Here is a 16468-nt window from a genome sequence, read left to right on the forward strand (position 1 = left end):
GCTGCCTATGCAAATAAGACCAAAAAACGCAAGAACATCTTCTGAATTCTTATCCTCTGGCCCAACAGCAATGGGAAGAAATCCAAAGACTCTTTGGGGGGACAAACAGAGATCCTCATAAAAACAAAAAATCTATTAAACAATGGGGGAGAGGTCAATTCACGAGCCCGGTGGTTAGAAGATCCTGGAGCCTAGCGTTAGGCATGAATATGTGGATGATATGGAAAGAGAGAAACCGAAGAATATTTCAAAACAAAGAGATGCCTCCAGAGCAGGTCTGGATAAGAACCAAAAGTCATATAAGAGAAACTATTTTAGTGGAAACTTGGAACCCAGAGGATTGGAAAACGACACCTGAGGAAGAAAATATCCTATCCAAACTAAATTTAGAACAAGGAATGGTCTTTCCCAAGATGTGGAAAGCGCCTGAAGCTAACAGCCATAGCTTGATCCATTTCTCTCGCCCCTCTAAAGGTTTCATCAAATTAAATTTCGATGGGGCCTCCAAAGGAAACCCGGGGCTAGTAGGGCTCGGAGGCATTTTCCAGGATGGCCAAGGGCAGACAAGATGGGTGTATGTAGACCATGGAGGTATCATGAGCAATAATGAAGCATAACTAATGGTACTTTATCAAGGATTAAGAATAGAGATAAGAAATGGATACAATAATCTGGAAATAGAGGGTGACTCCCAACTGGTGTTAGATATGATTAGGAAACTCAATAATGGTAAGACTTGGGAAAAAGTGGCGAAAAGCTGGAGGACATATAGCATAATCTAGGATCTGGAAACCCTCATAAAGAGAATTGATTATAAGATCATAAAACATGTCAGAAGGGAGGATAACAAAGCAGCGGACTTCCTAGCTAATTTGGGAAGTGATGAGCTGGATAGTATATGGCCGACACATCTTGAGGAGCCTAGATTGGAGCCCCTCAAAATAATCATTACCCAAGATTCCCATGAGGACACGACCTCATGATAGTAGATACAAGTGGCCCCAGATCGGGATGAGGGAAGTGGAGAGTACGACCAGAATGATAGAGCACAGGAGAGGTAGGCCAAGGTAGCCACCAACTAACCTCATAATAATTCACAAGGATGCAGTGGCACCCTACATGCCTGAGGGAATTCCGAGGCAACGAGGTGACAAGAGAGTGGGGGAAGAGGAAGGAGGAAATGGCGGTGGAAGTAAGATGGGACGCAGGACATGTGGGAAAGGGTTAATGAAGATGACTAAGGGGGGAAGAGAGATCAATGTGCAGTGAAGGAAGGTGGTGAATGAAGCTGAGTGGGCGTTGGATTCTTCAGCCGTCGAGAAAAAGTCCGAGTATGTTTTTCTTGTCTCAATTCTTGCATCTCTTTTGGCCATTCATAGTATGTTGGAAGAGGGGGGAGAGCAAGGAATCAACGAGGGAAAGCCGCGTCTAAGTAGGTCCGCAATCTACCCTGTGGTGCACAGTAAGGTGGCGAAGGGGGGCAAGATGGGAAATGCAGAGGAAGGGGTGGATCTGAATGAAGCAGAGGCTTGTATGGTAAGGAAGAGTGAGGACCAGACCAATGGCTTGCTGGGGTACTGTAGGAGTAGGGCAAAGGGGCAGCCTGAGGAAGTTAAGCATGCAATCTGGGTGGGGGATAGGACAATTGAAGGCCTGCCCATGTCTAGCCTAAGGGGAGAGAGACTCGAGAGCATCCAGACCAACGCGAGAAACGAGAGTGGGGAGGGAAAGCCCAGCAACAAGGACATGCAGGCATTGGGGATAAGTGTAATTTCTGATAGTCTAATTTTTGATGTTGGTCATTGCAAACAGGCTGTTGTAAAGGGAAAGATGGCTTGCCTAGGCAGAGAAAGGGGTCATGGAGGAAGAGAGTGGCAAAGCCAGCGAGGCAGAAACATCTTGACGACCTCCACACTAGTATATCAGAGGCGTAGTAGGAAACCCATGAGGACGACAGTGTAAGAGGCTGCCCATGCATACAAAGAAGGAATAGACACTGACATTTGTTAGCTCATACAGGAAATGGAAGATAATGTCATGGAAGGAGACTCTGAGTCCAAGATAGAGGAATGGGGAAATATCATCCCCGACCCAGGACATACCAGAGGAAGTATGACACTCTACAAGCAAGCCTTGCACGTGTATTGGGTATTGAAGCACTTACTTGCAAGGGCGTTGGAGCAGGTGGCAGGTGAAATGGCAGAAATCGCCCAAGGTATGCCAAATATTAAGAAAGACATGAAAAACCTGCAAATCATCATGATTATGCAGGACAACAAGCTGGATGAAATCCAGCAACAACTGAAGAAGCTATCTCCAGCACCGGAGGATTTGGCGGCAGCACCTGCAAATGTGGATTCTGACAAGGAAGACCAAAAGGATTAATTCATGTAGTTTATAGACTGCTTCTTTTCGAGGATAGCATTTTCTTTACAATTGTTTTATGTTAGATTGGAACATGAATAGTTACTTTTGTTGCGAGGTTTACTTAGCGTGGATTAAAAGACTTATTCATTTTTGCTATTAGATGGCCTATAATAATTTCAGGTGGCCAACAGACTTGGTTTCCCATATGGGAAAGTTGAGTCTACTAAACTGTTGTATATGGATCAACTTGACTTTATATAAAAAATGAAAGGCACCACCGCAGCTTACAAAAAAACCAAATTATAAAATACAAAAGACGGTTAGAACATTTAAATTAGGAGATGGACAAAATCCAAGCATGACCCTACCCTGTATCATTATGACCATCACCTAGTTTAGGTCCAATATTGCCCCATCACATCATAAAAGTAACTCCTTAATGTCCCTACCCATGGTGTTGTGATAAACCTCATCACCTTTATGGGGGTAACCACTACTACACGTCATTCATAACATTCTCTCATTTCCTGGAGCTTTGAGTAGTAATATAAAGAAAAATCAAGAAAATGAAAAAGGAAATAAGAGGAGTGGATAAACATAGGCTAAGATAACTCATGCATCCATGATTTCTCTGTCCTCACATATGTATTCCTAGAATGTGGATTTCCTCATCATTTCAACCCATTTGACCATCAAATTTGGCCCTGACACCCCTTTTCACCTATGTTACAAATCTAAGAGGCACTTCATCTCACCCAAATGCCAACCAAATGTACAAAATGGCTAATTAGTTACTGAAACAACGACTAAAATTTACATATAAACAACCATTTTTTAGTTGGTGACTAGTAGTGGCTAATTTATAGTATCTTATAACGTGACCAACTTTTTCTCATTTTTAGCTTAGTCATTAATTGGTTGTCTCAATTTTATCATCTAGTAGTATATTTAGTCATAAATTTGATCATTAATTTAGTCATTGATTTAGTCATCAATTGCCACAATCAATGACCAATTATACAACAAAATATATTACTATATGATAATCCGAGAAAACCAATTAATGACCAAAATGTTGGTCATGTTATAAGATACTGTAAATTAGCTACTAATAGTCATATATATACAGATTTTAGTCATTTGAAATCAATTAATGACCAAATAAATATGACTAAATTTTTGTCGTGTTATAAGATACTATAAATTAGCTACTAATAGTTGTATATGTGCAAAATTTAGTTGTCGTTTGTAGTCACAAATTAATCATTTGTTGTAGTCATTTATATTTTTTTGGTAGTTTCATATTCATTATGTAAATGACTAATTTAGTAGTTTAGATTCATTTCATTTATTTTCATTAATAATAATTATAAACGACTAATTTAGTCGTATATTCATTTTATTTGTGTTCATCATTAATCAATATAAACTACTAATCTAGTAGTTTTAGATTGATTTTATGTGTTCATTATTAATCAACATAAATTAATTAGTATGATTTTGTGACTAAATTAAAAAAAATGTCATACAATGTGTACTAGTTCATCTAATATGAAAATGAAAAGTTACATATGTTAATTAAAATACTAAACAATATCAAGTCCAACTATAAATAACCACATAAACTATATTATATGAAATGTCAAGTATTACAATACAAGTTTCCAACTTAACATTAGTTGGACTACAATTTACACATGAAATGTTGTTTCATCAATACAAAACATTATCATTGTGTTGCCAAGTCATTGCAGGTGAATTCACCAACTCTGAAGACTTGAACATCAATATGTATGTGTGTGTCTATTGGCTTTAAAGGTATCACTAGACTAGTTCTCTTTCCTCTCCTTTTGTATTTTTCACTCCAGTGTTAGTGTTCACCTCTTTCTTCAAATCCTGCTCCTTACCATCAATACTAAGTTCCTTTTCTAAAAGCAAAAGAAGATACATTGCAAAGTGTAAGACATGAAAGATGTTGAACACTAGAATATAAACTAAAGTAGAGTATAAAGGATTTATATGACATATACCTCAACATCAACAATGTTAAATCCATTCTTCCCCATAAAAGCAAGAAACTCGAACAAGTTTTCTTCAATTGAGTGATAGCGGCCACTATGTGGCCAAATTACTTGTATAAACAAATAAATGTCACCATAGAAAATAACACCTTAATAACTTAGTATTCAACCTTCATGGGAATCTTAGGCACAATCATGCAAAAAAGTTACATGCTAAAAAGCTCAAGATGTAAATAACATGTGAAAATAAATAATCTAAGGTGTGATGTCTAATCTTTGTTGTTTTATTTGCAACAACATTTTGTTCTGTAATGCATGAACTTTGTCAAGTATATAAACAACATGTGCTCAAATAACAACATGAAAGTAAAATTTTCTAATAGTCATCAAATATTTCAACATAAAAGAGTTAAAAGGATTTCAATCAATATCGTGTAATACTAATTTCATGTTCAATCTTTGGTTGTCATTAGAAAAGACATGATACCAAGTATCTTCAGTTTCATAGTTAAAATACAAAGAAAAATCAAAATAAATGTTCAAAATACAATCAAACAATAAAGAGAGGATATCATGGAATGGACATTGCAATTATAAAAAAAATGTATACATGTCCATCAATGGCTTATCAAGAACTCCTAAAACATTTTCTTGCCCAAAATAACCATGAGGTGAAAGGATCTCCAACAACAAATGAATCATATCCAAGATGTGATATCTACATTGTCTCCCCATCCTTTTTCCATTCACATTTCATGTAACTTGCCCACACCAGAGTCAAGTAACAATGAAATGAACGCATTGACATTTGTTTTTATCTGTTATATCTATAAAATTTAAATCTAATTTGTTTTGGGAACATATTAATTCATACTTAAAGCCTTCCTGTCATGAGAGTGTATCGATCAAGTAGGACATCAAAAAAATTGACCTCAATGAGGTCCTCTAACAATTTCTACTAACAATTTCTACAATATGAATATTTGTCTCATTGTGATATCTTGGATAGAAAAAAGAACATATCTGCAAAATAAAAAGCCATACATTACTTATGTTAAAACTTTGTATATGGTGTATTTTTAGGTATCTTTTTAGGACGTCCTTTTGCTTTTACAAAAGCAGATTGTAGCTCAGTTAAACTCTATATCCTTTTATTCAACATTAATTTATGCAACATAAATGTCACACATTATTCTTTCCCATTTCTCAACATGCTACATATGATAAATTGGAAGTCACATAAAAGCAATAGAAAACCCTTTTCTAACCAAAAAAACAAACAAATAGTGCCTCTAATAAAACTTCCCACCTCTGAAATTACTCTACCGCATGCTTAGACTAAAAGTGATATTCTTTGAATCAACATTAGGTCATATTTAATGGGACATTTATAACTGAAACTCAAGTATAATTCAAAATAATAATGTCATTGCAAGGTATGGAGAGAGAAACATCTTCATAATTAGGATTCTCTATTTTAGTTTGATTTGAATGGAGTTGGTATTCGAATATATAGTTTTATCTAAAGAAGTGAAAAAGAAAGATGAGAATCGAAATAGCCTTGTGAATGTTTAATTAATTCATATTATATATCTCTAAAACAGCCAGGTCATCCTTCTTTGCTATTTGATAGAGATTTATTGTGCATAGAATAATAATGAATTAACTATCAAACACAATGATGCAATATATTAAACAAGGAAAGAAAAATGGCATGGTTGTGGTATTTGTGTGCTCGAAGGAAATCCAACAATGCTTTATTTATCATGAAATAGTATTGAAGACAAATGTTGGTTCAAAAATTGAACTCTCTTACCAATAGGAGATGGTCGTGTTGGGTAAGGAAAGGATGAATTCAAGGGTTCAAGATCTAGCTCTAATACATAGCTATCATTGTCACTAAAAAATCCAACGTTCTCATCATTTTCTTATCCAGGTAAAAATAAAAGTGAGTTTTTATTTATGCACTTGTCATAGTATATGAAAAAGCAAGTACTAGTGGAAATCAAAGTGTGTCATCCCATCATCCAACCTACACACAAAACATATATATTCAGTTGTTGATTATAGTGGAAATCAAATGTAAAACCCACTCAACTTGATCTTTACATGACATAGGTGTAATGAACTAGTACAATATAAGCATGCCAACTTAGAAACATGAGATGATAAGGAAGAATAACGGAACATTGTTTCATGCCACATAATTGGCATGCATAAGATTTCCACATAATCCATCCAAAAAATGAGAGCTGATAGAAAAAGAACATATCATTAGTGTTTTTTACCCTCTTTAAAACATGTAGACTGGCAAAGTATAGGAGGACAAATGTAGCAAGATTCCAATTGTGTGGGATATAAAAATAGAATTGTGGGAAAATGCACCTACCAATTCATGAAATCTCACTCTAAATAATAGAACATGTTGAGGATAGTAATGATGAAAAAAACATGTATGAAGATCAAGCACCTTTAACTTTCACTGAGATTTAGATTCTCCACTTTTTCTAATTTTACAAAAAAATCAAGAATATTTTGGGTCTATAGTTAAAAGACTATGTTTTTTCCTTTCTAGAAATTACCTGAAAACCTATATAGTCCAAAGGATTTTCAAGTCCAAATCTCAACATTGTACCTGTACCTTTGATTGCTCCAGTTTAGTATACAATTATTTTTGTTTGCCTACATACAATCAATATTTAGGTGTTTTATGATTCCATAGGAACTGGCCCATCCTAAAGGTAGGCTAAAACTTGAATTTTTAAAGCAATCCTTCCCTTGAATCTTTGTAACATGATTTTATTCACGCTTATGAAAAAATAATGCATCTTTCACTGCAAGAAATAACTCTTATAGACATATTTCCACAACAATATTGTTTATCAATTCGGAATACATCTAAGTTCCCCCACTCGTGTGATTAAATTTGAACACGTGCATGAGAATGAGAAAACCTCAACTGCAACTTAAGCTACTAGAAGGACTAGGAGAATGGATTAGGAACATGCCTTAACAAAGGGACAAAGAGATGAATTTTAGGACATGATTCATGCTTTAACCTTGGAGAGATATCATATAAAAGGAGCAATGGGGTTTTCTCTAGACAATGTCGACACAACTCGTGAGGTAGTTGAGGTACTTACAGAGTCTTTGACTCTAAAGGAGATGCCTACTCCAATTAAAGTTGCAATTCTCATGCTAGTTTAAGATATTCTTCACAATAGTAGTGCTCCCACGAAAAATGCTTCTACATATAGGACAAAGTTTGAAGAAGCATTGCCTGATATTATGGAAAGCTTTAATGACTTATACCGAAACATCATTGGTTGGATTAATGCAGAAGCTTTGAGGGAGAGAGTGATGAAAGCTATCCAAGTTTGGTCAGTTTGGTTTCTCATTTCAGATGCTTATGTGAATGGACTGAGAGGTTTCTCTATTCGGTCTGGAAATTCAAGTGTCCCTCCTTTTCATTCAATATGTGGAGATGCCCCACCATTGAAGGACCTTGATAGTTCTGAAGCCAATATTACAGATGTAATATACAGATTTTGTCCAAATCAAGATGCTACTCTAGCGATTGGAGAGGGAGAAACAACTCAAGAATTATTTAGTATTCCTCTTGTGGAGCTTGAAAGATGATGTAGGAAAAATGGTTTATCTATTCGTGGTGGTAGGGAGGTAATGGTTTCCCGATTGCTTAGCTTAGAAGAAGTGGAGAAGCATAAGAACCAAGATCAAGACAAGGATGTCAGGTATGGGTATAACTTTGCAATCGGAGGGAATAATGCAAGAGAAACTAATTCTTATTTAAAATTGGGAGGAGGGAGGTGGAGCACAGGTGTAGAAAATAAATCCATACTTGATGATGATAAGGACTATATGTCCAGATATAGGAAAAATGTTAATGAAGAATCATATTTATGGTCATGGACTGAAGAACATGAATCAATGGATGCCTCTTGAAATGGAACTTTACCAAAAAAATCTAGTGTGGTGGGGACCTAAAAGTCATCAATCGCACAACCAGATATAAAACATTTAACATGAAATTCTATGAAAACACATCATGTATTACAAGCTTCAAAGTGGACTCGTGAGGATGGTGGAATTGATAGAGAGGATAAGGTAGAGATTAAGGTACTTGGTTTGAATTACTCTTCTTTTGGTAGTGATGACATATTTGGGGGTTCTTAGAAATAAGACAAACAAGAAGTCACAATGGACAACATTGCTTCTACTCTTCATGATAGTGGAATGGATGAAGGTCGCAGGTGATACTTCTTGTCTCTAGCATGCTAATTTATATTGTTCCTTTATATATATACCATTTGGTTTGATACTATAAAAATGTAATATCGAGAAAATTATACGTCAATTGGAGGTAACACTCACGGAGTGTCGTGAGTCTCTTGAAGAACGTGGCACTAAGAATGTCAAAGAAATTGAAAGAAAAGTCTCTTCCCACATAAAGAGATTAGATGTTGAATATGGGTTAATAGAATGGGTGACTAATAAAGACACTAGATCAAATTCTAGATAGTACAAGCATTTGTCTTGCATGGAATGTAGTGCATGAAATTGTATATCTACTAGATTTCATTTGATTGAAGTGGGTTCCATATGAAGTAACTCGTTCTTGGAAATTGCAGCTCATGTTAAGTAATATTTATAACAACTGGTATCTACATGATTAATATCTTTGTGTCTTACTTATTTTACTTTGTGATGGGAACCGTAGCAAGCGTCCCTCACACAGATTAAGTAAAGGCGGGGAAAGAGAAGACAGGGAAAAGGGCTTTAATGGGGTTGGGGAATGAGATCCTGATACTGTTTATGTTCATTGTGAAAGAGATGGTGATAGAGACAAGCTTCATGATTCTAATGTAGGAAGGGGGAGAGGGAGGAGCAGAAGTAGAGAACATGACAATCATGATAGGGATAAGGACAAAGACACAGAGAGGGGCAAGGGAAGAGAGAGATAGGGATCGTAATACAGAAAGAGAGAGGGAAAAGGAAAGGGATAAAGATATGGAAAAAAGGAGTAGAAGAAGCTAGTCATTTATTTTAGTGTCTTCAAGTGCCAATATGCACTCTCTGCATTTTTATTCGAGTTGTGATTTATATACAGGTAGGTAGCTTTCTTTCATTTCTCATATAATAGAAATTGATTCTAATGTGCATGCCTTAGAACCTTATATATGAAAGATTTGTTTGTTATATGTTCTCCTATTTTTAGATGCTACTGATGAGTTGTCAAGATGCGCAAAATATGCACACTTATGATGGTGATTAGCTCCCCATGTTTCAAAGGGTTTTTCTTTTCAGATAGCTAGCCTTCTAAAGGAGTATTCAAACCATCAGAGTTTATGCAATGGAGCATAACTATTACCATATTATATGTATTTATTTGTTGATATCAGGGGTCATGGAAGTGAATTATCTAAAATATGTTGTCAGTATTGCATGACTAAGTGACATGTTTCATGGAATCTGCTAAGGGACCTTAATTGTAATTTTTCCATGATTGCAAGTGTCATTGTTAGTGAATGTATTTGATTGCTAGCATCTTTTTGCTGATTTGGGGTAGCATCGGATGTGCTCTAACCATGAAATTTGGTGGAGAGGTTAGGGCACATGAGATATCCAATACCCTGATCTAAAAATGGGGCACTTAGGCTTCTTGTCTAGCTTACAATAACCTCTCCCACTTCCAAAGCTTGAAATTTTCCCAAGTCTATTGGATTAACCAATGCGGAATTAAGAAATGCTTGGAAATATAGGTGCATGCTTGTAGTTGTTTTAAACCGATTATGTGATGTAAATTAATGTGCTGAAACTAATATATAAATGCATATAACAGTAAATAAAGCAACAAAGAATAAAACACATATGACAACAATGTAATATGGATTTCACCCTGATATCTTGGGCTACGTTTCCTTGAGCTCTAATCAACTCGATTAGGCTCTTTGGGATTATGGCTAAATTATTTTTACAAGTCCTTGACTCAACTCCATATGGTTTACAAATGAACCAATGGGCTCAGAATACCATCTTACCCCTGGCTGTCCTTTAGCAGCAAACATATCTAGGCTTCTTTGGACTAATTCTTTCAGTCAGTGCTCTGATCTCCTTTGAGCTTTTGGCTCCTTTGACTCCCTCAGAATTATTTACTATCTCTGGAATCCTTCTTCTGTCTTCAACTTGAACAACACTAGCAACAGCTTGAGCATTCGGTCTCTTTACTATCTGATACTTCCCTGAAGTATTTATGCGCTACCTCCAACCACTGGTGGCTTTGCTCTATTAAGCACTCTAGCCCACCGAGCCTCCCAATGGGTTCCTTAGCGCTCCATCTCTGCCCACACATTCACTGAGCATTACGGGCCTCCATGAGTTTCTTGGAACTTCTCTTGAGCATCATGCTTCCTCCACAAATGAGAATTCACCACTCTCTGTGTTATTAGTGCTTCGCTCAACCTCCAAGCGAATGCATCAATTGTGCTCTCTGTGTTTTCTTTGTGCCTCTGCGAATGCATCAATTTCGTGTACCTAGAGAAATTGTTTCTGACAATGGATTGCATTTTATTTCTAATCTGGTACAGTGTGTAATGGAGTAGTACAAAATCCAGCACACGAAATCCACACCATATCACCTGCAAGAAAATGGCCAGGTAGAATCCATAAATAAGGTGATTGAGTCTATCCTCACAAAGATGGTAAATATGAATAGAAAGAATTGGGCGGACAAATTACTGGAATTACTGTGGGCCTATTGGACCACTTGGAGAAACAGCACGAGACAGACACCATATGAGCTGATGTATGGGAAACAAGTCCTTTTGCCGCTAGAATTCCAGATCAAGACTTTCAGGACTGTAGTCCAATTTGGGCTAGATCTCTCTAAGGCAAAAAAGCAGCGCCTTATATAATTGAACGAGTTAGATGAAATCCGAAGGGATGATTTTTAGTAGAACATCTTGGTTCAACAACAATGCAAGAAGTGGCATGACAAGTCCATTCAGAAAAAGAAATTCCAAACAAGTGATTGGGTGCTCCTTTACGATTCAAGATTCAAACATTTTAAAGGAAAATTCCATAAACGTTGGATGGTACCCTATGATGTGGTCAAAGAGTTCGAAAATGGAGCGATAGAAATCAAAACTATTGATGGACGAAATTCAGTGTTCTTGGTAAACAAGCATAGATTGAAGGTATATTTTCAACCCCTTACTAAAGGAGATTTTATGCAGCAAGTCAAACAACCATTTGAGAAGGAGTTGGAAGGTAATAACACCAACCTGTTGAAGAATTGATTCCTTCTTGTCCTTATTTAAAAAAAAAATGACAAAAAGAAAAAGTATAAAAAGAAAAAAATTCTTGTAATTCTGAAAATCAGTTGACTGACATGATTGCAAAAGGATCAACCTGAAAACCAACATGTTAGCAAGAAGATTAAAAAATTTCATAAAAAGGGAATTTTAGTTGAATTTTAGATATGTTTGCTACCACCAAAAAGAAGCAGGTTCACGAAACCGAGACCTTACCCAAGTTTGGGGTAACTAGAATGGACATTTTTTCCAAGTAAAACGCTTACTTCCCGTTGCAGTTATTTTTCTTTCACCAGTGCAGGCAGACTTCAAGGTAAAATCTTCTTCTATTTACCATTTCGAAATGTCCCACTAATTCCTTTTCTAAATTCCCCAATGAATTACTCTCCTCTTTCTTCCAAGAAACCAACCTTACCTGATTTGTAGAATCCCTCTTCTCCGTTGAATATTTTTCCCACATCCCATTTCGTTTATCCCTCTTAATCATATCGTTCTAAAATCCCTGCTGTAATATTCCTTCCCATTCTGAAATTTATACCCCTTTCCCACTTCTTTATTCCCTCATAAGTTGATTGCAGAATTGATGCAGTCATTTAGAAGGCATGTCGAGAAGAACCAAAGGATGGCGAATAATTTTTTTTTTTGTATAATGAGGCAAAATTTTTAAAAGTCCAGCTACAAAAGTATGTCCTATCAAAGTTTCTATTTGGTAAATTTCTCTGGTATAGAGATACAATTGACCGTGGGAGAAATTTACACAGTCCTGAAATGGTTTGTCAAAGATCTATGGGCCTGTATTTTTGTACATATGTTGATATGATAACTCACTCCATGTTTTAAATTGATGCTTTGTTTCATTAATTACTAATCTAGGGATACATCTTTAAAGTGCAAGGTGTGTAACGGTGAAATCTAATCTTTTTTAATAAATGTTGAAAATAAGTCTAATTGAATTATGATGATGACTGCAGAAGGGTACTCCATCCGATAACCTACACTCACCCTCCTTGCAATTGTTTCACACTATCCTACCATCATTAACCTACCGTGATCAAATCATTGTAGCCATTGCATCACCACCACCCATACTGCCACTACATCCAATCATCATGATTCACTTATAACGATGACCGCTGACACAAATCTCGATTCGATGTGGAAGGATTGTTCCATTGTAGTCGGGTAAGCAGGTCTACAAAGACAGAAGGCAAGGAACCTCTGGTACAGAATTCTTGGTGAATGTTGGAGTTACCCTGAAATTTTTCCGAATGTCTAATCGGTGAAGTAGAAGAGGTTTGAAATGGTACCCATGAGGAGTGGACCACTATCACTACAGGAGATTGAACAAAATGCCGAGTACATGAACAGTCTTGCACTTTTTCAAAAAACTGGGTTCCTGCCATTTCTCCAAAAATTTGATGGATTTGACATGGGCGTAGTGCTAGAATTTGCAAGAACATTCAATGAAGGTCGAGTTAGGGTTGGGTCCTTAAAATTTAAAATCATTGAAGAGTTCATTTTGCAAGCCACAAGCCTGCCACTTACAGGTGAGCACTGGTTTAAGAAGGAGCGGTTGACAAAGAAGAGTTGGCAATGGTTCGTGGTCAATAAGAAGATTGAGGTCGATTGGAGAAAGGGACTGCCACAAACTGCCTTGGTCGAAAAATGGCGAGATTCACTGTTTATATTACAGAAGTTTGTCACAAGCGAAGGACACTATATCTTGACATTCGTATGCCACCTTCGACTACTGTTACATTTCAAAGCAGGGAAACTGATTAATTTCCCTCACTTCTTTCTCAAGAACCTTGAAAAGATGGCGAAAAATGTGCAAAGCGTGAGTGCAAGCCAGGTTGCAACCAAACTCTGCCACCATGGACTCATTACGATGCTAGTCAAGAAGAAGTTATAGAAAAAGGGAATAGCATGGGAGGCATTTCTGAAGGAATTCCAAGCAAAGGATGCAGAAGAACCTACTAGCACAAGTGCAATAAAAAATAGAAAGGTAGAGACATTATCTCCTGCCAAGCGAAGAAGTAAAGGCTCACCAGTGCAAGTAGAGAAAGGGGTCGTTGAAAACACTCCACTTGCAACAAAGACAAGGAAAATTAGGACCTCGACGAGGAGGAAAGTTTTCGGCCAAGGAAAAAATTAGTCGGGCTCCCCAATTGTAATCAACGACTCACCCCAAGTCTCCCCCACAGTTCACAATCTCTCAGTGCTTGCAGACACAGTAGCACACACTATGGAGGATGAGGAGAATGCAGAAGACGACATGTTATTGTCAACATTCGTCAGCAAGCTAAGGAGAAAGAGAACAATGTCGACACCAAACACTGGCGAAGTCCAAGCAAAGGAGGACGAAGAAGAACAACATGAAGAATCTCCTGACAATTTTAGTGAACCAAAGGTTGAGACCCTTAATGATTTCGAGGACCAGGGCATTGAAGACCCTACAGTTTTTGAAGGATAGGTCATTGAAGACCCTGCGGGTTGTGAAGATCAGGGTACTGAAGACCCTGCAATTTTTGAAGATCGGGGCATTAAAAACCCTGTGGTGTTCGAAGGATAGGGTACTGAAGTCCCTGTGGTAGTAGAAGAATGGGGAATTGAAACCCCTATTGATTTGGAAGGACAGGGTGTGGAATCCCCTGAGAAAATGGGAGAGCAAGTTAAGAGCCCGGAGGAATTAGGTGCATAGGGTACTGAAACCCCTGGCACAGAGATTGGTGAGGGTATCCAAACCCTCAACGATAGCAAAACCCCGAGCATAGAAACCCTTGGCGATGTCTTAAAGCAGACTTTTGACAGTCTTGACCTTGATGTTGAGTCTGTGGCAGAAAAGGTGTTTGCTCCCAAAGATCTTAGTACAACACCGTCCACTCTCTTCCTTAATAGAAAAATAGTGGACTTGGAGCAACAAGTCCATGACCTGCAAGCTCTAAACCAGGTCATGAAGGAGCAGAGTTGTTAGAAACAAAGTGAGGTGGAATTATGGTCTGAAGTAAAGAACCAGAAGTAGCAAGTAAAGGTGTGGAAATACCAGGCTTCCAGATGCTATAGACGCCTGAGAAAGGTAACTAAGTAGCTATGAAAAGCCCTAGACAGGAAGCCAAAGATAGTAAAGACAGGAATAAACATTGAAGTGCAGAACTGAGGTGCGACCACTCATTTTTGAAGGTTTTTTTGCAGAGATAAAATGTTGTGTGAGGACACAAAACAACTTAGGGATGGGAGGATGTTGGTATCCTAAATTTCCCTATTTTCTACCCCATTTCCATCAATATCAACCTCTGTTTTACCTTAATACAAGTCCCTTCTTCCCTGCACTAGTACAAGATGGTTACCATTTTCCCACACATGCTCATAGTTTACATTAAGATTTTCTACAACACTTTATTAATCTTTTTATGTAGATTTCATGTTATTTACATATTCTTGCAACTCATATTGATTTCCTAGAAGTAATCATGGAACAATGTTAATAATGTATGAGTTGACTAGTGCAGGAAGATTCTTGCACCGCCATTGTCCAAGATTCCGAGAGAAATCTTCCATGAGGACGGATCTTGATCTTTGAATCCGAGTTTAACTGCTGATAAACTGAAGTAGGTGATGCACATCTAGGGATTTTTCTCCAAAGATAGATCATGGCCCAACGAAACTCATGTTTTTATAACCATTGGTCAAGTTTGTAATTCGGTTTCTAATTCTGTTCAGCCGAGAGGCCTGAACAATAATTATTTGTAATTAGTATAAATGGCTTAGAGCCAAAGGTTATATATGATGTAAATCATAGATAGGAAATCTAATGAACCATCGGTTATTATTTTGGTTTATGTAATTTGGTTATCGCCTCGTTCTGGGGTTGGACTGCTTCATAATGTAATTTGTCGAATCAAGTAAATACAAGAGGATCATTATGGTTTGCACACACAGCGTGTAATTTCATCCTTGATGTGTTATTTGAAGTGTTGATCACTTTTGTTCCTTAGAAGGGGAACGAGCTGGTTGGTCAGGGCCCGACCAAACCAGCTCGTTGACCCCTCTCACTTTCGTGATTTGGGAGAGAGTGTGTTTATTTCATAGGAGCTGTGTGATGAAATAGTTTAATCGTTAATCTTTGAGTTCTGAATTAAATTATCTTATGTAGCCTATGTGTGGAACGGATCCATAGTTTGCAGAGTATTTGTGTTCATTTCTATTTATAAGATATCTTTTATGCATTTACTTTATTCTTGCTTTCTGTTTTAATTCATTTTCGAAGCAGATCGTGCAAGGAACTCTTTCCTTCACCAGTGCGTGTTGTTGCTTGCACCACGCTCAGTCATTCATTGCAGCAAACATTAAATCACTCACCTACATTTTATTTCCCATTATTTCGCAAGTGAATGAATCAATAAATCAAGTAACTATTTTTGGTATTAAAAGTTCATCTCTAAAAAGATCTAGAAGTAGTTATATTAACTACCAAATTATACTTGCAAAGAATATCATTATTGTTGGTGAAGTACCAAAACTAGTTGACACATGCAAAGTACTTAGGCTATTGATTGATTCTTTTGTAAGTGTTTTATCTCATGAAGTTTAATGAGTTGAAGCATTTTCTTTCTCGCAACTAGTTAATTCAGAATTTCATTACAGTTGCAATTCCTTTTTAGCATATCTTTTCAGCTTTCGAAAGTAAACCAGAAGCTGAGTAAAGGCAACCCTACTTCGGGCAAGAGCAAGTCTCTTGACACTGGAATA

At 37.1% G+C, this 16468-nt stretch overlaps 1 pseudogene; it reads left to right on the top strand.

The window, feature by feature from the left end:
• Positions 1-2022: 2022 nt before the first annotated feature.
• On the top strand, positions 2023-13002 carry LOC149148592 (protein RRC1-like; annotated as a pseudogene).
• Positions 13003-16468: the final 3466 nt, after the last annotated feature.

Source organism: Pinus tabuliformis, chromosome 9 (genome assembly GCF_031772625.1).
Source record: "Pinus tabuliformis cultivar Carrire ecotype Pingquan chromosome 9, CPIR1, whole genome shotgun sequence".
Classification (NCBI taxonomy): domain Eukaryota; kingdom Viridiplantae; phylum Streptophyta; class Pinopsida; order Pinales; family Pinaceae; genus Pinus; species Pinus tabuliformis.